Genomic DNA, 23,751 nt, shown 5'->3' with positions numbered 1-23,751 from the left:
TCCTTTTTATTTTTGCTTCTATAATTGTTTTGATATCTCCCCTGTGTTGTTCTCTCCTGTTTATCTTCTTGATGAAGGCTTATATGTATTTTTTAATACACCTACTATTATTTTAGTGCATTTATAGGTAGAACATACATGTTAAATCCCAAGAGGTTTACTTAGTATGTAATAGAAGAGTTCACAACAAAATTCAACGTCAATGTTGCTAGAAGTATAATAAAACTCTAATAAGCTCTAAAATGCAGTGAAACATTTTAATTCAGCAATATGAAACCATGACAGGTCATATACACACCAATAACAATATAGTGTATTAAAATAGTTTAATTAAATTTAATTCATAAAATAAATATAACATCTACACATACCAAAATTTTAATCTAGGTGAATGTGCTTTGCTGGGCATAATTCATAAGAAACCATTAATAAAGCATAACAATTTGTAAAAATAGAACTGTCGATCACATTCTCCCACAACACAAAACTAAACTAGAAATAAATAACAGAAGTTATTTAAATATCAGCAAGAATTTATCTATAAAACATAAACACTTCATTCTTAAATAATATTTGGTCAACAAATGAGAAATGTAAACCCATGAGAAAAAAAAAGAATAGAAGGAAACAATGGTAATAACCACTGTTTTACTTGAAATGCTGTAATTATTTAACTATGAAAATGAAATGAAGTAAAATGAAAATAAATAAAAATACTCAGACCAAAAACTGGAAAAGGGAGATAAAAATAGGAACAGAGGTTATAATTTTTAAATATAAGAAAACATTGTTTGTGATTTGACACATTTTAATCTGAAAATCTAAATAATGTTAACAGGAAAGAATACATTTATATTATACCCCAGAGAAAAGAGGCTGCATATGAAATATGAACTTCAGTTTTATTTATTATTATTAATTTTTTTTTTTTTTTTTTTTTTTTTGAGACGGAGTCTCACTCTGTCACCCAGGCTGGAGTGCAGTGGCCGGATCTCAGCTCACTGCAAGCTCCGCCTCCCGGGTTTAGGACATTCTCCTGCCTCAGCCTCCTGAGTAGCTGGGACTACAGGCACCCGCCACCTCGCCCGGCTAGCTGTTTTGTAGTTTTTAGTAGAGACGGGGTTTCACCGTGTTCACCAGGATGGTCTCGATCTCCTGATCTCGTGATCCACCCGTCTCGGCCTCCCAAAGGGCTAGGATTACAGGCTTCAGCCACCGCGCCCGGCTATTTATTATTATTTTAAAAGAATACTGATAATCCACACCATAGCTAGAGAACTGCACCCAGGATAGTCAGGCATCTGAAATTCAGGTCACATAAGTTATGGAAAACGTTCAGATTGTCATAATAACTGTCTTAAACATCTGTGAATCAGGACTCGACTTACTGTATGACACAAGGGATAGAATGCATGAAAAGCAGAGGCAAACATCAGCTGAAATGAGAGAGAATAATAGTAAGAGCTGAGTGCAATGGGATCATACCTTTTGTGAGGTCGTTGATGCTCAATCAGTGGAGAAGGGTTTCCCTTAGAAGAAGAAATTTCTGTACAGGTGAGAGATTGGACCAGATGATCACCAAAGTACTTCTCTCTCAAATCTTACATATTCCCATGATAAATTTGAAACTGGGTAGCTTTCTCTTCATAATAAATTCAGTGTGGAAAGCCATGTAGGGACCTTTAGCCTGAGATGGGACAGAGTGGTTGAATATTGTTTTCCATTCCATTATGTAGCATAACTTCTATGTTACATAAGAAGTGGTTCAAAGGAGCAGTCAGAAAAGCTATCCCAAAATACCTGTTTTGAAGAACTTGAAAGACATAAAATCCTCTCAGTTATGCAAAGGTTGTTTGATATGAGTTCTACATTGTATATCGTTTCACATTTTGCACTTCTTTTACACTTTCTTTTATACTGTTTATAAGATACAAATGAAACCCCCATGAAGTAGAACACGAAAATTACATTATCCCTATTTTCCATGTATTAGAATTTAGATTCAGAGAAGAGTCAAAGCTTTAGTCATGACCTAACCAGTGTCCAGTTTTAAATCATCTAATTACCTATATGGTACAGTTTTCCCTGCCATGTCATACCACTAGATCTAAGCCACCTTCAGGCCTCGACACCTCATTTTAAGCTGGACATAACCTTAAACAGAGTACAATCAGAGATTTTGGTCAAACAAGACAAATATAGGGCAAAAAAATGTTGGCCGCTAAGACCTTTTTGAAGACTATAAATCCAGAAGAAGAAGAGAAAGAGGAGGAGAGTTATGTTTTATTGCTAGATATTTTGTAATCTCTCTTAATTACAATGACTCCAGGAAGAAAATATTGCTATCTCTGCTATACATAGAACATGTAGGCCCCAAATGTCAAACAACTCATCTGAGGCCTCAGAGTTAGATAGATAAATAGACTAGATAATCTCATGATTTAAATAATCATGACACAATTGGTCTAATGGTGTCCATACACTTAGAAAGTATTCTGATTATAGAGTCTTAAGAGAAAACCCAGACTTTCCAATCAGTTTCTAAATAGCCAGCTGCCCATCTTTGTTCCTGAGGCTGTATACCATGGGGTTCAACAGTGGGGTTATGATGGTATAGGTTACTGTCACCAGCCTAGCTTTGCCCGATGTATATTTGGCTGAGGGCCACAAGTAGACAAAGGAAGCACAACCATAATGGACAATGACTACAATGAGATGGGAAGCACAGGTGGAGAAGGCTTTTTCTTGCCTTCAGCTGATGGGATCTTCAGGATGGTGTGGACAATGAAGCCATAAGAAATGCAGATAAATATCAAGGGCAAAACAAGCACCAAGACCCCAAAGATGAAGATGACCAGTCCATTGATGTCACTGTCAGCACAGGCTAGTCAGATAACTGGTGAAATATCACAAAACTAGTGATTGACCTTGTTGGAGCCACGGAAAAGGAGGCTAAAGACCAAAGTTGGAGCCACAGAAAGGAAGACTAAAGACCTAATACACCTGATGTATTAGGAAGCCACTAATAATGCAAGTTGCTACCAGTTGTCCACATACTCTCCAGCTCATGAGAACAGTGTAGTGCAAAGGCTGGCAGATGGCAGCATAATGATCATAACCCTTCACTCCCAGAAGCAGACAGTTAGTGACAGCAAAACCAACGAAGAAGAACATCTGGGTGGCACAACTCACAAAGGAGAGTGTCCTTAGTACAGAGAATAAGTTGATAAGCATCTTGGGCAGGATAACGATTGTGTAGAAGATTTCCGAGATAGAAAGAATACCTAGAAAGAAGTACATGGGTGTGTGGAGGCTGTGATCCAAGTGAATGACTGAGATGATGATGATGTTTCCACTCCATATAATCAAATAGAGGCAGAGAAAGACCACAAAGAGGACAAGCTGCAATTTCCCAAGGCTAGAGAAGCCCAGCAGTAGGAACTCAGTGACAGAGGAGGAATTAGCCATGAAGAGTTGATCCCATGGAATAAAGCCAATACGATCAGACCCAGAGATCTTTGGAACTTAAAATTCAGGGAGACTTACCTTCATAAAGTAGCCATGCCAGCCTTGTTTGAATGAGAAACAACAAGCATGGGAGAGAAAAAAGAGTTGTAAATGTAACGAGAAGATCTTCTAAATTGATATGCATTCAAACTGCTATTTTTCTGCTGCTGATTTTAGCGGTGAATCTGGGGACAAAAGTTCATAGGAAGTGTACAGTCATTTGCTCAAATAAAGCCTATCCATCAGGTCCCCTACTTGGAGACTTATATAGATCCCATCTAATTTTTTAATAGAGTGGTTCCTCCTTATCCAAAGTATTGCTTTCACTGGTTTCTAGTACCCAGGTTAGTTTCAAGTACCCAAGTCAACTGCAATCCAAAAACATCAAATGGAAAATTCCAGAAATAAACAACTCACAAGTTTTAAGTTGTGTGCCCTTCTGTGTATCATGTTGAAATTTCATACTGTCTTGCTCCTTCCTGCCCAGGACAAGAATCATCCCTTTGTGCAGTGTATCGGGACTATATATGCTATTACCCATTAGTCACTCAGAAGCCGTCCAGTTATCAGATCAACTGTCATGGTATCACCAAGCTTGTGCTCAAGTAACCTTTATTTTCCTTAATAATGACTCCAAAGTGCAAGAGTAGTGATGCTGATATAATGTTATTATTGATCTACTTTATTATTAGTTATTGTTGTTAATATCTTGCTATTCCTAATTTATAAATTAAGCCTTATCATGGCCATGTATTATAGAAAAAAAATCACAGTATATTTAGAGTTCAGTACTATTCACAGTTCCAGGCATACAATGGAATCTTGGAACATATTCCCTGCAGACTAGAGAGGATTCTTGTAACCTAATGTTATAAAATCCTTTATATTAATTATTATTTTCAATGGTCACACTTTTATCCTGATTACTGATACATATATCAATAAGCGATAGCATGAATAAGCTGTAACACCATTGTCTGATGATTCACTTTCTACGCCTGTTTTTAATACCTTCTCCATCTAGAAAAGCATCCATTTGTCTTTGTGTTACTTAAAGAGCACAGTTCCCTTTTACAACTAATTATATAACCAATTTTCATGCATTCATTTGTTAAACATAAATTGGTTTTGAACTATTGCTATTGTTTTAGGACTAGCTTTATGATTACTCTACAAACTCTTACAGGATTATAGGCCTGATTTCTCCTTACAGAAAAGACATGGCTAGAATCATTTAGTTTTGCTTCAGCATTCACTTGTTGCCCATTGTTTTATGTCCTATCCTTGATGTACCTGGCTTGGAGGCCCAAAACGCTGTCATTCCAAAGAACTGTCTCTAAATTTCTGAATAGGTGGGCTCAGATACCTTCCCTAAGGCCTCCAACATATTTATCATTGCTGGTACTGAATTACATACATTTTAATCAAAGCACTCTTATTCTGTGCTACCTCTTGCCTAAATGTGTTCTTTTATCTAGATTCTGTATCTCAATAAGTAGTTTCAAAATACTCTTAAGCCATCTAAGCTATAAATTTCTACTACATGTTTAAACTCACCATTTTTCTAATCTTCCACATTCAATCTATTTTTGTTCCCTTTTAGGATTCATTATTCTTTTTTGCAAGTAATTGTCATTAGCTTGGACTATAGTATTATAAGTGAACTGCCAAGATTCTCTCTTCCACTCTGAGTAATCCTCCATAATAGCAGCAGAATTGTCTTTCTATAGAACAAATCCTATCATATTACCAAACCAACTGACTCTCAGTTATCTATAAAATATTCTAGGTCTTTCACACTTTTCCCAGTTTCACCTTTTCACTCATAACTGCCATTATAGATTCCTTCATATGTACTTCAGCAGTGAGAATTTTTACACAATCAAGTCATTTTTCATACTGCTTTCTATATCTGGAAATAGTCTCTGCTTTATACTTACTGTTTTTCTGCTTTTAATTTTGTGGTCTCCTTTTACTTTTCATTTAAAATGACTTTACTCAAAGAATTCTTCCTACAGCTTCCTAATCATGCTGCACCATTTTTTTTTCCTGAGTAGTCACTAGAATCTTACTTGTCTTGCCACAAACTACTATTATAAGGTTATCTTTGACTCTACAAACTATAACTTACCAGATAACAGAAACTGCATCTGGAACACATACAATGATGCCCAACATATACTAAGTGTTTCAAAACCTGTTGAAAAAAATCAACGACCAATGATATCACTTTATTCTCTAAATCATTTCAAAACTCTCGAGTAAAGGCCGGGCGCGGTGGCTCAAGCCTGTAATCCCAGCACTTTGGGAGGCCGAGACGGGCGGATCACGAGGTCGGGAGATCGAGACCATCCTGGTTAACACGGTGAAACCTCGTCTCTACTAAAAAATACAAAAAACTAGCCGGGCGAGGTGGCGGGCGCCTGTAGTCCCAGCTACTCGGGAGGCTGAGGCAGGAGAATGGCGTGAACCCGGGAGGCGGAGCTTGCAGTGAGCTGAGATCTGGCCACTGCACTCCAGCCTGGGTGACAGAGCGAGACTCCGTCTCAAAAAAAAAAAAAAAAAACTCTCGAGTAGATGATATTTGATTCCAGGGATTTTCAAAACTTGTTACCTTAATATTTACCTACCCTGTAACATTAACACTCTGCTTCAACATTTTGGGATGAAAAATCTCTCTGACATTATTCTCTGAATGTAGAGCAAAAAATCCCGTAAAAAATGTTGCTATATTATTTATCATTTCTGATTATCAAATAGTCTCCTCCATTATCTCACTAGCTAAACTTTTGATTTTAATTTTAGAAACACTTGATTTAGGGGCTTGAAGTCCTTTACAAATAACTAAATTGCTATCAATATTTGCTGTTTTGTTTAGGCAAATGTTTAATAAAATTTTGAAACGGGAAGAGAACCAAGAGTTTTATTTTCTATCTCAGTATATTTTTGAATGGCCTTATCTCTAAACCTTATAAATAAAGAATATACACCATGCATTTGACCAAAACAGATTCCTCACTAACATTCTTCCTGAGACATCATCTATGCCTTTCCACTTTCCATATATCCTTTCTTGGAGTGTTTTCTCACTTATAGGTTCATCCCCAATATTAACAGTGACAAAGTATGCAAAGAAAGTTGGTGTACGGGAAAGAAAATTGGTGTACCTGAAAGAGAAGTAAGGTCACATTACTCAGTATCTACTCTATAACTCCTACCCCATCTGTTCTTTCAAACTCATCCTTGGAACCTATGTGGAAACTAATAGTCAAAAATAAAATTTACTATGGAAATATTTGACTTAACTCAGTCTAGGGTACTGCTTACAGTTACTGGTAAATAAGAGGTAATGACATGAGTTTGGAAGGGAAGGCATTACAGATTGAAAGAAACGCTTAGAAAAATGAGAAAGGGGAAGAAAAGAAAAGAAGAAAAATAGAGTAACTAGATCATCTTCTTAACAAGTAGAAATAGTGAATTCATATTTTCACATTACGCTGCATAGTAACTCTTCATCACCTGTAAGGTAAAGTCAAAATTCCTTAAGCTGAATCATAGGACAGATGATTCTCTGTCCCATATACATTTACAATCTCATCCTCTAAGTTTTCATCACACAGGAATTGTACTGAAATACTTAGTTTCCTTTATATGCCTTTGTGTCTCAAGATTCCACTGAGAAAGAGAGGAGAGAGAAATCTCAGCCTCCAATATCATTTCCCCTTCATGTATGGCCCACTCATTCCTCCCATTTTTAGAGTTATCAATTATCTAACTTTCTCCAATATGTCTAAAGAGGGTCTGCTGTTCCCTTCTTAGTAATCTAAAGCTTGTCTAAAACATGTTATATCTAATTTTTTCTTTCCCATTGGTCTCTCCAATAGATTTAATAGCCTCAAGGATAAACGCCTCATCTTATTCCCTTTGTATCCTCAACTTTATCCAATATTTAAATAAATGAGATATAGATACTTCAGGAATAAATAAATGTCTATTAATGAATTAATAATAATTCTAATTAGTTTATTTTGTAGTAACTTGGTTTCCTTAAGAGGCACTGTTATGTGCCTCTTAAGTGAGAAACATTTCTGTATTCCTCATGCAGTGTATGTTTACTGTAATTTTTTTATTCTTCCTTTCTAAGACTAATCCTACCCCCACCCCTGAAATAATCAAGACTTATCCTGGGTCTCTGTCTTTGCTTTGGCCTTGGTTTCAATCTTTATCTTTATTTTTTCCACTATTCAGCTTTTCTTTCTGTCATTTGATTACAAATTCTGTTTTTTCATTAGTAATAACTAGGGGTAAACAGATCACTAGCTCATGGGAAAAACTCAACAATTTTAAAATTTGACACAAAAATAAATGACTGTCACTGGTCTTCTTAATAAAAAAAATCAAGGTCTCTAAATAAAAATTAAAATTTTACATTTCTTCAAATCAGAGTTCTAGAGCCTTGTAACCTGCCAGTTTATTCAGTCTCAGTCACCTCCTAGAAACTTCTGTGAAGGTTTCTGGGTGAAATTTACCAAAATTGTCTTCCTTGTCATGATGGCTTAGGGTTCTTCTTCATCTTTCAGGAACTCCCAAGACCAAAATAAGAAAACAGCATTACTCCACAGAAAAATGTTACCTGTGCCCTTTCTCCATGGCTACTTTAGGTAATGCCTCAATGAGTGTCATCAGTGGCCTTTCCTTTTTACATTAGCCATGGACTCAATGCCTTGGGTGGTAAGTGAGCTCTCTACCTCCACAGGGAGATAATTACCACATGTGCCCAATACTTGTCCATAATTTTTCTAATTAGCATGTGGAACCATGATAATATACTATAAGAATTCGTTGGCCAAAGAAAAAGTCCTATTATTCATGGAGATTAGTTGACTCCCTCTTAGAAATTCTCTAGTCAGAAATGTGGAGGTTCTCCAGGCATCATTTGTTAAAATATACAACAATGAAACCATCTCCTTTGAATTTCCCTACATGGTGCCTCTAGAGTTTCGTTCCGAAATTGAAGAAAAGTATCCTTTTAAAGCAGCTACACATTCCTATTTCTGAAAGCTAGAAGAGAGGAAGATATAAAGAATAGAGGATAGAATACTAGAATGGCAGAATCTTTCAGATACATTAGAAACAGGTTTGCTTCTGGAATATAATGTGAATTTGGTAAAAATTTCCTCAGTATATGAAGACAGTTTGGATTATGGAGAAAAGTGTGACAGTGCCTTCATATAGGTTTCCACAAAGCCCATCAGCTTTCTCCCCATTTCAGTTCACATACTGGTTCTTTCTGACAGTGAGTCCATCCACCTGGGCTGGAAGTGGGTGAAATGCTAGATACGCATGGACGTCTCTCTGAGGTGCTCACATGAACTGCTCTTGTATAAGTCATGTACCACATGTTCTCACTTACAAGTCAGACCTGAACAATGAGAATACATGGACACAGGGAGGGGAATAACACATACTGGGGCCTATGGTGGAGGGTGGGGAGGGGAGAGCATCAGAATAAATAGGGAATGCAACTGGGCTTAATACCTAGGTGATGAGTTGATGGATGCAGCAAACCACCATGGCACATGTTTACCTATGTAACAAAACTGCACATCCTGCACACGAATCCCATAACTTCTAATTAAATTAAAATTTTTTTAAAAGGATGCTGCAGGGATGAGAAAGTAAGAGAAAAGCCCAAGTGATTAAGCCAGACAGGAACTTTTAATGGCTGCTTCCTTCCCCTGAATCCAGATAGGATGAGTGACCACTTTGACCAAAAAATTACAATCAATGTAAGACTGTATCTATTTATTAACCCTGGTCTCTAAAGTCTAGTAGCTGCTACTTGTGGTGTGTTGAATCATCCACTTTTGTACCCTAGCAACCGTGTTTTGAGAAAGCCCAGGCAGCCCTTGGAGAATCTATATGGAAAGAAACCAAGGCTCCTGGCCAATAGCCCCAGCTGAGCAAACTGTGTGTGGAGGCTTTTATCCTGGTGGATGACACTGATAATGGTGACATTGCCACTAAGGATGACTAGATACAAAAAAAGAAAAACTACAAAGAGAGCCAGTTGAATTTCACCGAGGCTGGAAAAACCCAGCAACAGGAATTCAGTGACCATGGTGAGGTTTTCTGCCAAGAACTACGAAGACAGAAAGAAGTAAAACATATTCAGGTATGTGAATATCAGAATTTGGGGCGTGCAGTCCTTTGTTCCTTTCTGGAGGTGACAAAGAAGAATATTGCCTTTTACTTGCCTTTTCCGGTTCCTAGCTACCTCTCATGTTCATTGGTTCATGGTCCCCTTCTTCTGTCTTCAAAGTCAACAAAGTTACACCTCTTTCTCTGACTTTCTGATTCCCTCTCCCAATTTTAAGAACCTTATGATTACTTTGAGCCTACCAGAATAATACAGGATAATATCTCCATTTTATTGTCAGTTGACTTTCCTTCTGCAACCTTAATTCCTCTTGTTATAATCCAACATATTCTCAGGTTCCAGTGATTAAAACATAGAAATCTTTGGGAGCTCGTTATTTGGCCTACTAGAACAAGCAATAAACCATCTAAAAATGATATTAAGAAAACAATTCAATTCACAATATCATTTTTAAAAACTTAGTGTCAGATTTAACAAAAAAGTGCAAGACATATGCACAGATATCTCTCAAACATTTTTGGGATAAATTATAAAATATGACTAAGTGAAGAACACCCATGTTCATGAATTTAAAGATATAATAAAATAAAGAGCAATTCTGACCAAATTGGTCTATGTAGTCAACGTAATTCTTAACAAATCCCAGCAGGCTTTTATTCTAAAGACTGATAAGATGATTATAAAATTTATATGAAAAGAAATCAGAATTGCCCAAATGTGTTCAGTTTAATCACTAAATAGAGGCCTTTGGAGCATTGTGATCCATTTAATAGTCACCATTTTAGTCCTACTCTAGGATCCTCAAGTGTTTCCGGAACACATCACAGCTCTTTGAAGACTGTTGATAGAAATAATTGTAAGTGTTGATAGAAATAATTGTAAGTTGATTATTTGCATTCTCAGGCTGATAACTTAAAGTTTACCACTAATAATGCCCAGTTATATTTGTAATCATAATTAAAATAACCATAAACACATTTTACAAAAGAAGATATTATATACCTGAACAGAGGGTTGGGAGACAGGTCCTGTTGAGCTCAATATAGATGGATTGAGTTAGGTTAATATCACTTATTCCCCACTTTGAACAACGATAATGTAGACATTCAAGAAAAATAAGCAAACAGATTGTGAATAATTATCTGTATTTATATGCAGAATAAGTATTTTCTGAATTGACTAGAATTATCCTTATCACCTTTCTTCTTTCCTTATCCATCATCTTTATCTATAGACACACATGGAGCCCAGCATGCCTTAAATAAAACATGGTCTGTTATAGAGTCATTGAATTCTGATACATAAACTGCTTTTAGGAAAAACTTTGTATATGGTTTATGAAAAAATGAAAATTGAGGTTTGAAACTTATGATAGCTTTTTCTGCAGTAAAAAGTCAAAGCAATGTAGTATACTTTTGATTTTCTAGTAACCGTTAATTAAATGTTAGTATAAGAGAAGACAAGAATACTTTTTATTCAGGTAGAATCCCATTAAATAAAATTAGCTTATATGAAATTTATTCTAATTACTGCACCTAAACCTCCTCTCAGGTTCTAACAAGTAGAAATAAGAATCTCTTCACTCTGTCAATAGTTTCTTTTGCTGTGCAGAAGCTCTAGTTTAATTAGCTCCCACTTACAAATTTTTGTTTTTGCTGCAATTGCTTTTGGGAACTTAACCAAAAATTCTTTGCCAAGGCTTATATTGAGAATAGTATTCCCCAGGTTTTCATCCAGGATTTTTAGAGTTTGAGGTTTTACATTTAAATTTTTAATCCACTTTGAGTTAATTTTTGTATATGGTGAAAAGTGATGGTCCAGTTTCCCTCTTCTGCAGATGGCTAGCCAGTTATCCCCGCACCATTTATTGGACAGGGAGTCCTTTTTCCATTGTTTTCTTTTGTCAGCCTTGTTGAAGATTAGATGGTTGTAGATGTGCAGCTTGCTTTCTAAGTTTTTTTATTATGTTCCGTAGGTCTATGTATCTGTTTTTGCACCAGAACCATGCTGCTTGGGCTACTGTAACATTACAGTACAGTTTGAGGTTGGCTAGTATGATACTTCTCTCTGACTTTGTTCTTTTTGTTTAGGGTTACTTGGGCTATTTGAGCCCTTTTATGGTTTCATATGAATTTTATAATAGTTTTGCTAATTCTGATAAAATTACATTCGTAGTTTGATAGGAATAGCATTGAATCTGTAAATTGCTTTGGACAGTATGGCCATTTTAACAATATTGATTATTCCAGTTCATGAGCATGGAATGTTTTTCCATTTATTTGCATCATCTCTGATTTCTTTGAGCAGTGTTTTGTAGTTCTCCTTGTAGAGACCTTTCTCCTCTTTCATTAGGTGCATTTCTAGATATTTTATTTTCTTTGTGGTTATTGAAATATAATTATGCCCTTGATTTGACCCTCAGCCTGGACATTATTGATGTATAGAAATACTACTGATTTTTTTAGATTGATTTTGTATCCTAAAATTTTACTAAAGCCATTTATTATGTCTAGGAGCCTTTTGGCAGAGCCTTTAAATTAGTTTTCCAGATATGGAATAATATCAACAACGAAGACCAGTAGTTTGACATTTTCTTCCTATTTGGATGCCTTTTATTTCTTTCTCTTGCCTTGAATAGGAGTGGTAAGAATGGGTATCCTTGTGTTGTTTCAGTTCTCAAGAACAATAGTTCTAGCTTTTGCTTGTTGAATATGATGTTGGCTGTGGATTTGTCATAGATGTCTCTTATTATTTTGAGATATGTTCCCCAAAGACTAGTCTGTTGAGGGCTTTTATCATGAAGGGATGTTAGATTTTATTGAAAGATTTTCTGCATCTATCGAAATGATCATATGAATTTCATTTCTAATTGTTTATGTCATGAATTACATTTATTGATTTTCATATATTGAACCAGACAACCTACAGAATGGGAGAAAATATTCACAAACTATGTGTCAGACAAAGGCCTAATATTCAGAATCCTATAAGAAACTTAAATCAAGCAACAAACAATAAATGCCATTTTAAAATGTGCAAAGGATATAAACAGACACATCTCAAAATAAGACATACAATCAGCCATGAAACTTATAAAAAATGCTCATCATCAATAATCATCAGAGAAATGCAAATCAAAACCACAATGAGATACCATTTCACACCAGTCAGAATGCGATGAAATAAAATACTTGTTTCTATACATTTAAATGATCCATCACCCTTTCATCTTATTCATATTCATGACTATCCAAGTGCTCATAAACATTGATCAAAAACAGCAAAGATTAAAATGTATCTTACACATTTATCCTATACATTTAAAGAAGCATTAATTAAAACATTAATTTTTAAGTTTAATTATTTTAAATTTTTAATTTAAAAATTTTAAAAGAATACGGAAAATCTATCTGTACATTTGAGCAAAACCATTGATCAGTAACAATAAAAATAAAATCTATGAAAATCATATTTTTGAAAGCTCTTCCATATGATAATTTTTTTTTTTTTTTTTGAGACGGAGTCTCGCTCTGTTGCCCGGGCTGGAGTGCAGTGCCCGGATCTCAGCTCGCTGCAAGCTCCGCCTCCCGGGTTTACACCATTCTCCTGCCTCAGCCTCCTAAGTGACTGGGACTACGGGCGCCTGCCACCACGCCCGGCTGATTTTTTGTATTTTTTAGTAGAGACGGGGTTTCACCGTGTTAGCCAGGATGGTCTCGATCCCGTCTCGGCCTCCCAAAGTGCTGGGATTACAGGCTTGACCATACGATAATCTGAAAATACTATTAAACAAGTGTTGGGGCAAAGGGAAAATTCAATGTAAAATAAAATAAATTCTAGAAAATAATGTCAGCTATATATATTAGACTATATGGGCTAAATTTAAAGCAGTTATCAGAAGAAAGTTTATACCTTATTTACCTAAACAAAAATTTAATTATTTTTAAAGTATAAAACATCTCAATGCCGTCTAAACTCTTTCTGACATATAGTAGTAACTTAATAAATACATCTTCAATACATTTTAAATATCAGTTTAAATTTTCAACACATACGTTCAAAATTTATTTTATATGTTAATAAAATACAAAAAAAAATTGAAGAATAGAAAACATTGTATTACTGGACAGAAAATTTGAAAAGCTAAACTTACACAATAATGGAATATTATCAAGCAGTATTAAGCAACAATTTGTATAAAATAAAATATTTACAAAAATGGCACCATTAGAAATATTAGAAAGCAAACAACAAATGGGAAACTACCAAAAATATTCTTCAAATAAATTCATTAATAAAAAGTTTATTACAAAGTGATGGAGAAAATAACAAACTTTGAAGAAGCAGATAGATATAAGCATACGGTTTATAAAATAGAAATAGAATGCGTCAAACATGTAAAAATTTATGTTAAAAATATAATTTAACTTGAAGTATATTTCAAGTAAAGTAGAGACATTATTTACACCTATCAAATTAACTGGTGGTGTTATATGACAAGTAACAAAAAGTTTACTAATAAGATTATAGGCCGGGCGCGGTGGCTCAAGCCTGTAATCCCAGCACTTTGGGAGGCCGAGACGGGCGGATCACGAGGTCAGGAGATCGAGACCATCCTGGCTAATACTGTGAAATCCCGTCTCTACTGAAAAATACAAAAAACTAGCCGGGTAAGGTGGCGGGCGCCTGTAGTCCCAGCTACTCGGGAGGCTGAGGCAGGAGAATGGCGTAAACCCGGGAGTCAGAGCTTGCAGTGAGCTGAGATCCGGCCACTGCACTCCAGCCTGGGCGACAGAGCGAGACTCCGTCTCAAAAAAAAAAAAACAAAAAAAAAACAAAAAAAACCAAAAAAAACAAAACAAAAAAACAAAAAACTAGCCAGGCGACGTGATGGGCGCTTGTAGTCCCAGCTACTCAGGAGGCTGAGGCAGGAGAATGGCTCAAACCCAGGAGGTGGAGCTTAAAGTGAGCTGAGATCCGGCCACTGCACTCCAGCCTGGGCGGCTGAGCGAGGCTCCGTCTCAAAAATATAATTTGCTCTTGTTTATGCCAAGAAATTTAGCAAAATATATCAACATCCTTGAATATATTTATCTAATTTATTGCAATATTCTATTTCTTAAAAGTTGCCCATAGAGATTTATATGTAAAAATGTATTTATAATAACGAAAATTTGAAAATCGTAACACAAACTAATAGTACTTATTTTAAGAAAGGCAGTATTACTGTGTATTGAATGACAGTATGGAATCTAGAGGAAGGTAACTTGGCTTTGGGTCCCAGTTCTTCCATTGGGTGACTGTGTAACCTTAGACAACTTATTTAACCTCGCTATAATGTAGTTGTCTCATCTATGAAAGAGGCTGTGATTAATATTAAGTGTATTAATTTATGTAAACTTCTGAGAACAGCACCTGCTACATAAGAAGTGCTCTATCTAATGGCATTATTTTCTTTACTATTATTATTTTTTTTACTGGTCTCTTTTCTCTTATAGATAAATATGTTTTAAGACAGTAATTTTGAAACTTTATGTTTATTACATAACTGAGGCTATAGAATCAAATTAGTGGTCTACCTCAGCAGTTTTTAAATTTAAATGGAGAGCAGATATAAGAAGAGAAGATTAGAATAAAGCATACCCAGTCTGAGTAGTCCTTATTTAAAGTGAATATTTTATTTCAATTTGTATATGTGCACATGCATACTAGGTGTCAATTAAAATATATTTGTACTTTTTCTTGCAGACAGAACTATGAAAATAGAATACACACTCAATGAGCTGACCAACTGATTCATAATATCTTTATTGGAGAATGAATTTTCTTTTTCTCTCCAGGCCCCCTGATACCCATATCTGGTGTTTTTGACATGACTGATTCCTCTCTAGAGCCAGAACTATGGAATCTGAAAAGAATCTGTATTTCTTTTAAAAAATAAATATATTATGACACTCTTTATTTTTGTTTGCCTTTCCTTTCTTGTATCCAGCCTGAAGGGAGAAATTAGAAGAAACAAATTTATTCAAAGTAGGAAGCTATAGGGTTTTGTTTTGTTTCATTTTGTTTTTCATTTTTACCTCCACCCCTGTTGACTTGGGAAGGGCAATTGGAGGAGATTATTTTGCAGAGTGATTTGGGCAGCAGAGATAGAGGGGCCTGAGAATGGGAGGCATGGCATTGCAAACACAGAGAACAGCTGGGAGAAGATGGGAGAGGAGAGGAGAATAAATGGTAAGGTGGGTGTTGAAACAGTTCAACTAAGAAGTGGCAATCATAGGGACATTTAAATTTACATTTAACCAAGTACCTTCTAACCCAGAACCCTAAAAAATCCCTGCAAATGTTGCAAAATTCCAATTTTCTTAAAAGAAAGAAAGAAAAAGAAAAGAAGGAAGGAAGGAAGGAGGGAGGGAGGGAGGGAGGGAGGGGGGGAGAGAGAGAGAGAGAGAGAGAGAGAAAGAAAGAAAGAAAGAAAGAAAGAAAGAAAGAAAGAAAAAGAAAGAGAAAGAAAGAAAGAGAAAGAAAGAAGAAAAGGAAGGAAGGAAGGAAGGAAGGGAAAGAGAAAGAAAGAAAGAAAGAAAGAAAGAAAGAAAGAAAGAAAGAAAGAAAGCGAAAGGAAGAAAGGAAGGAAGGAAGGAAGGAAGGGAAAGAAAGAAAGAAAGAAAGAAAGAAAGAAAGAAAGAAAGAGAAAGAAAGAAAGGAAGGAAGAGAGAGAAAGAAAGAAAGAGAGAGAGAAAAGAAAGAGAAAGAAAGAGAAAGGAAGGAAGGAAGGAAGAAAAAAAGGAAGGAAGGAAGGAAAGAGGGATAGAAAGAAAGAGAAAAAGAAGGAAAGAAAGAAAGAAAAGAAAGAAAGAAAAAGAAAGAATGAAAGAGAGAAAGAAAGGAGGGAGGGAGGGAAGGAAGGAAGGAAAAAGGGAGTTAAAGGGAAGGAAAGAAAGGGGGAGAAAGGGAAAGAAAGAAAGGGAAGAAAAAGGGAAGGAAAGACAAGGAAAAAGGCTGTTGATAATTTGATCTCTTACAACACCACAAATATTTATTCCAGCTCCAAGATTTTATCCCAATGTTTTAATCATATGGAACTTCATAGTTCATTGAACATGCAAAGAGCCTTTTCCTGTGTTAGGGCAGATCTTCTAATCGTTCAAATGACTTCCCTGTAAGTCAGGTTTCCAAGCACTATTTCAATTTAAAAACTATTTATTGTATACATTACTAAATCTGAGACATCGTATTTGGTGTTTGAGATACAACAGTGAAAAAAGCAAAGATCTTTGCCCTTGTGAAACATGCATTCTAGGACTTCTTACGTTTTAGATCATTCTATAAAATGATCATTCTTACCTAGTACAATTCAAGCTCTTAGAAGTCAAAGACTATGTTGTTCATTTGACAAAAGTTTCTGTGCCATGCACCACTTATATACATCTCTCTAACCACATCAGCATCAGAGTTTCTAGCAAGAACAAATATTCAAAATCTGACAAAATTATAATTGAACAAATTAATACATAAATAAATCATTGCAACTAATTTGTACGTATTTTTCATGTAGTTTGTAAAGATAATTCCAGTGAGTGATCAAGGAAGCTAGATAAAAATTTGTTATGAAGAAAGCACTAGAGACGGAATTCACATTCCTATTTCAGCATTTTCTTTGAGCAAATAAATTAATCCTCCTGAATCTTAGTTTTCTCTTCTGTAATATGGGTTATTATAAAGATGATTGGACAGCGTAAGTAAAAAACATAACCCAGAATTACAAGAAGCCCTAATTAAATATTTCCTTCCTTTCTTCCTTCATTTCTTAAGACTGATGCTAAGGGTAGCCTTTTTGACCATTCTGCAATATCTCTAATGTTCTTTTTTCTTGACCTTAAGACCTCAACCTGAGCGTTATTTTGTCTCCCCATCCAGCTACTTTTCCTATTACCACCTTCCAATCCTTCGCTGTCATGTATTTGTAAACTGCAATTCGAAGAAAATCTCAACAATTTCTGAATTAAACATAAGATAAAAGGCATAACTAGCTAAGATATTTGAAATGACATAATTATGTCCTAAGGTTTTAGATAATTTAATTTCTTCAAGCTGTCCACTGAATAAAGACCAAATCTCCAATATGAGAGAGTTTCACATTCTTTAAAATATGAATCCTGGGGTACAGAGGAATGCAGTTGCTCTGTATCTTAATCATGGCCCAGGCCCTTTAAGGAAAAGTCCAAATAATTCGCCAAAACTAGCATGCTCCCAATATATTATATATCTTCCTGCTAGTCTCTTAAAATTTTTCAAGACAGCAACAAATGACTTACTACTTCACTCCCCAGAAAAGTGGTCATTGTGCCTTTTCTATATGGGCTGGATCAGCTACAACCTTAATGAGTATAATTAATGGGTTTTTTTTTCTGGTTCACATTAGCATCAATGCCTGCTTGGTAATTTTACTATCTAGCACCCTAGGGAGCTATGACCACATTGCTTCTGACACATTCTGCCTTCCCTCAATTAGCAACTATGATCCAAGGGAAAAATGCTCCTCAAGGCTTTTTTGCCAAATAGATAAACTACGCAATAGACTCAGGAAATTAGTTGGTTTCCTATTTTAGATTCTTTGGTGAAGTGACTCATTAAAAATCTAGAAGCTACTGGAAACACAATCAGCAGAAAAATCTCCCATGGGCTTCCTCCTACAGTTCCTGATTTTTGACATTTGGCTGGAGACAAGAATGTTTATTCCTTAACTTAAGCCTCTATTTCAAGGGAAGGAATATATTTTGAGAAATGGCAGAGCAATGGACTAACAGGTGCTTGTAGATCCAGCAGTGACAGCAGCAAGGAGCAAATCTGGGAGATGCGGCACAGTGTGGGAGAACTCACTTATAGTGTCCAGAGACAGCATTGATGTATTTATGTATTACGAAGTTTAGTTTCAGTCATGAACTGTGTTACATTTAGGCGATCTGAGCTCAAATAATTGGTAATTTTTACCTTAAGAAATTAATCCCCCAGCCAGGCGCAGTAGCTCACGCCTCTAATCCCAGCACTTTGAGAGGCTGAGCAGGGGCGGATCACCTGAGGTCAGGAGTTCGAGACCAGCCAGGCCAACATAGTGAAACCCCATCTCTACTAAAAATACAAAAATTAGCCAGGTGTGGTGGTGGGCACCTGTAATCCCAGCTACTCAGGAGGCTGAGGTGGGAGAATCACTTGAACCTGGGAGGCGGAGGTTGCAGTGAGCTGAGATTACACCATTGCACTCCAGCCTGGGTGACAGAGTGAGAGTCCATCTCAAAAGAAAGAAAATAAAAAAGAAAGAAAGAAAAAAATTAACCCCCATAGGAGGAAACATAGAAAGCAGTGACTGCTGCACGTTTTGATGTGGGATTATGAGAGATATGCATATGTCACAATAAAAAAATACAGAAAATAAATACAAATTGGATTATGGAGGTCAATAACTTCTTAGAGGTGGTTATGTTTGAATGAAGTTTTGAAATCTGAGTAGTGGGTAGACAAATGATAAGAAATCATAAATTTTGGGAAAATACATGTAAAGGTAAAGAGGCATGAAACAATATATTGTATTAGAACAACAAGTACTTTGGTAGAATTTTTAACAAAGAGTTAAAATGTACCTTCAAATCTGTTAGGAACTATTGAGAGTTTTATAATCTGGGACATAATTTAATCAGATTTTTATTTTAGAAAGATGATGACAATGATAATAAAAATCAACAGTAAAATAGTGCTCAGCATATGCCAGACAACTTTTGTAAGTGTTTAACTCATATTTTCTAATTTAACCATCACGACAACCCTAAGACTTCCCTGGCAGCAGTGTGAAGAATGGATTAGGGACCACAGGACTTGAGGTTTTTGCAGTAATCCAGAGAAGACTGGATGATCCTGTAAAAATAGAAAAGGAATGTGATTGAAGAACTTTTCGCCAGTGGAATCTATAGGACACAATGGGTGGTATGAGGGTTAAAAAACAAAGTGGTGAAGATGACTTCCATGTACTTGGCTTGTTTGCTGGGATGGATGGAGTTAATATGAAGGTGGCAGAGCAAGATTGGGGGGCATAAAATTGCAGGACAGTCATGGCCATTCATAAAACAGGTATTTCTGTTACGCCCGGCACTATACAAGGAACTGGGTCAACAAAGCTGTGTCTGATACATAAACCCATGCTGTCAGTAAATTCAAATTCATTCCAGAGAGAAAGCAGAAAAAGCATTTATACCCCAAAAACTCAGGTAACCAAAGCCAAAATAGACAAATGGAATTACATCAAACCAAAAAACTTCTGCACAGAAAAAGTAACCATCAAAAGAATAAAGAGACAGCCTATGTAATGAGAGAAAATATTTGCAAACCGTGTATCTGACAATGGGTTAACATTCACAATATTTAAAGAACTTTAAAAACTCAATAGTCAAATAACAAATAACCCAATTAGAAATGGGCAAAGAATCTGAATAGACATTTCCCAAGACATATAAATGGACAGCAGGTATATGAAAAAATGCTCAACTCCACTATTCATCAGAAAATGCATATTAAAACCACAATGAGATACCACCTCACACCTGTTGGAATGGCTATTATCAAAAAGACAAAAGATGTAAAGTGTTAGGGAGGATTTGGAGAAAAGGGAACCCGTACACACTGTTGACAGTTGTAAATTAGTTGACAGCCATTGTGGAAGTCAGTAAGGGGGTTCCTCAAAAAACTGAAAACAGAACTACCATATGATCTTGTAATTCCACTACTTGATGCATATCGATATAAAATCAGAATGTCAAAGAGACATTTGCACTCCCATGTTTATGTAGTATTATTCACAATAGTCAAAGTTTAGAATCAACCTAAGTGTCTATTCATGGACAAATGTATTAGGTTGGTGCAAAAGTTATTGCAGTTTTTGCCATTGAAAGTAATGACAAAAAGAAAACACAATTACTTTTGCATCAACCTAATATAAGAAAATGGGGGTGTATATACACAATAAAATATTATTCAGCTATATAAAGAAAGAAGTCCTGTTTGCAATGACGTGGATGAACCTGGATGATATCATGCTAAGTGAAATAAACCAGGCACAGAAAAACAAACACCATATGATCTCACACATATGTGGAATCTAAAAACGTCAAACTCATAAAAGCAGAGAGTAGAATGTTGGTTACCAGAGACTGAAATCGGGTGAGTGGTTGAGGGGAGAGTTTTGAAGATGTTTGTTACAGGGTACAAAATTTCAGTTAGATAGGAGAAATGATTTTAAAAGCTCTACTGCATATCATGGTGACTATAGTTAATAATAATGTATTATATACTTAAAAATTGCTAACAGTAGATCGTAAGTGTTCTCACCACAAACAAGTACATGAGCTAAAGATATATGTTAATTAACTTTATTTAGCCATTCTACAATACATATGTATATCAAAATATCATGTTGTACACCATAAATATATATAATTTTATTTGCCAATTAAAAAGCATTTTTAAAACAGCATTTATACAAGCCTTCTTTGCTTGTCTCCAACTCATCCAGTTCTTGCTTCAGGGGATTTGTACACATCGATTCTTCTGTCTAAAAGGATATTCCCTTTACCTGACGACTTTTACTTACCCTTCAGGTTACATACAGGTTAACTGTCAGTTTCTCTGGGAAACCAACCCTATGCCGTTCAATCTAAATTAGGTTTATCTTAGCATTCTCTCCTCTATCCCCTGCATGCACTTTTTCTTCAGAGAATAAACTTAAACTGGTAAAGTATGTTCCCTCATTTTTCTGTTTACTGGGACTATCTTGAACCAGATAATAAGGTCTATGAGGGCAAAAACCACATTTATTTTGTTCATCACATTTATTCGTTTTGAAACAAGCAAATTGTTGGTTAGCTTCAGAGAGTATAAGAAAGCATATAGAGAATGAAGAATAACAAAATTAGAAATGATAATAATGAAGAGGAAGGCAGAAACTAGATGATAAATCCATGACAATGAAGGACTCTTGGCATTATCTTCTATGGCAAAGGGAGTCACTGGAGAGTTTTCCACGGGTTTTCTGGTCATTCTAGGAATCTAGCCTTCTTTTAATATAAACTCAAGCTGTTTGCTTGGAATTACTTGAGATATTTCAGCAAGTAGGCAATGCTAGTAGCTTCCTTGAAGAGAGCAAATTAGTATGGTGTTTCAGGAACAAATGTGGGGGCTAAGACAAACTAGTATGTGAAGGACATACATGTGCATCAGGAGGAGAACCACAAAGTGGCTCCACCTCAAACCAAGGAAAAACAAAACAACCCCAAGTAAAGGCAAAGCTATTTCTTTTTTTCTTTTTTTTTTTTTTTGGCAAAGATATTTCAATATGTAGGTTAAGGAAATGAATCCGGGACCATAAGGACCACCAAGATTTATAGCAGAATGTGTGGGACCGAAGTTTTCTGTTGTCTTTAGGAAAAGAAAAGTAGGGATAGATGGATTTCCTGCTGCTTTTTTCCTTTTTCTTTCTTCTTCTTTTTTTTTTTTTTTTTTTTTTTGATATATCTTTTCTGTCAGGGCTCTGACATGACGCTCAAAACCCACCAGCTCCTGCAGCTTCTGGCAGCCAGAGAGAATCAGCCGGGAGAATTCCACACATGGGCACTTAGTTACTGGAAACCCTGCATGAGATGTGAGATCCCAAAGCCAGACTGGGGGTCCCTAGGGTCTTGGCTTCGGGGCTAGGCGTGGAACCATAAATGAGGGTTCAGCCTGTCTGCCTGGGGGATTGTGTTTCCTGGTGTCTTTTTCACTCAAATTTTGAAAAGCAGTCGAATTTCTTATATTGGAAACTCTAGTAGTTAAAAACAGTAAACGCTAACACTTTCAGGAATGTGTCTTGTGCCAGGAGCTGGGAGGGGTTTGTGTAGTGGAGTGATGACATGTTCGCCTCACATGTGAAAGGTCCCCGGTTTGAAATCGGGCAACAACACCCTTGCTTTCCTGAAGGTTGGAAATACGTAGGTGATTCTAAAGAAACATGAAAGGAATGCCATTGCTAATCAACAAACCTGCTCACAGCGAACCTCATTCCTTGTCCTGCTAGTCAGAGTGGTGAGGAGGGAAGGGCACATTTGTCACCCGGCAGTCATTTCAGCAAGGGAGGTTGAGGGCGACACACCAATGTTTAGATCAGGAAATCTCACAAAGTTCTCTTCATTCTCTTCCAATGCCGGAATTTCTCCATGGGCTGACAATGTGATTACATCTCTGAAAGCTCAGGAGTTATTTCCTGGGGGTCCTGCTTGGCTGCCCTCCATCTCGGAGCACAGATGTGGAACAGGTTGATTTGTCTGAGAAAACCACCCTGAAGCTGCATCTGGATCTCAAGCCAAGAATATGGAGTCAATATTCCATATTCACACAAATGAGGAGTGTATATATATATATATATATATATAGAGAGAGAGAGAGAGAGAGAGAGAGAGAGAGAATCTCGCTCTGTTGCTCAGGCTGAAGTGCAGTGGCGCCATCTCGGCTCACTGATCTTGGCTCACTGCAACCTCTGCCTCCCAGGTTCAAGTGATTCTCCTGCCTCAGCCTCCTGAGAAGCTGGGATTACAGGTGTGCACCGACACACTCAGCTAATTTTTGTATTTTTAGTAGAGCTGGGGGTTTCACCATATTGATCATGCTGTTCTCGAACTCCTGACCTCAGATGATCCATCCACTTCAGCCTCACAAAGCACTGGGATTACAAGAGTGAGCCACTGTGCCCCGCAAAAGTAATATTTTTAGGTCGGGCTCTGCAGCTCACGACTGTAATCCCAGCATTTTGGGAGATGGAGGTGGGCGGATCATCTGAGGTCAAGAGTTTGAGACCAGCCTGACAACATGGTGAAACACCGTCTTTACTAAAAATACAAAAATTAGTCAGACATGATGGCATGTGCCTGTAATCCCAGCTACTCCAGAAGCTGAGGCAGGAGAATCGCTTGAATCCAGGAGGGAGAGGTTGCAGTAACCCGAGATCATGCCAATGCACTCCAGCCTGGATGACACAGCGAGACTCTGTCTCAAATACGTTTACG

General features: G+C 36.5%; 1 pseudogene; it reads right to left on the bottom strand.

Moving 5' to 3' along the window:
* Positions 1–2,499: 2,499 nt before the first annotated feature.
* On the bottom strand, positions 2,500–18,009 carry LOC107130226 (olfactory receptor 10R2-like; annotated as a pseudogene).
* Positions 18,010–23,751: the final 5,742 nt, after the last annotated feature.

Source organism: Macaca fascicularis, chromosome 1 (genome assembly GCF_037993035.2).
Source record: "Macaca fascicularis isolate 582-1 chromosome 1, T2T-MFA8v1.1".
Classification (NCBI taxonomy): domain Eukaryota; kingdom Metazoa; phylum Chordata; class Mammalia; order Primates; family Cercopithecidae; genus Macaca; species Macaca fascicularis.
Note: the sequence above shows the minus strand (reverse complement) of the source record. Positions and strands in the feature narration are given on the sequence as shown.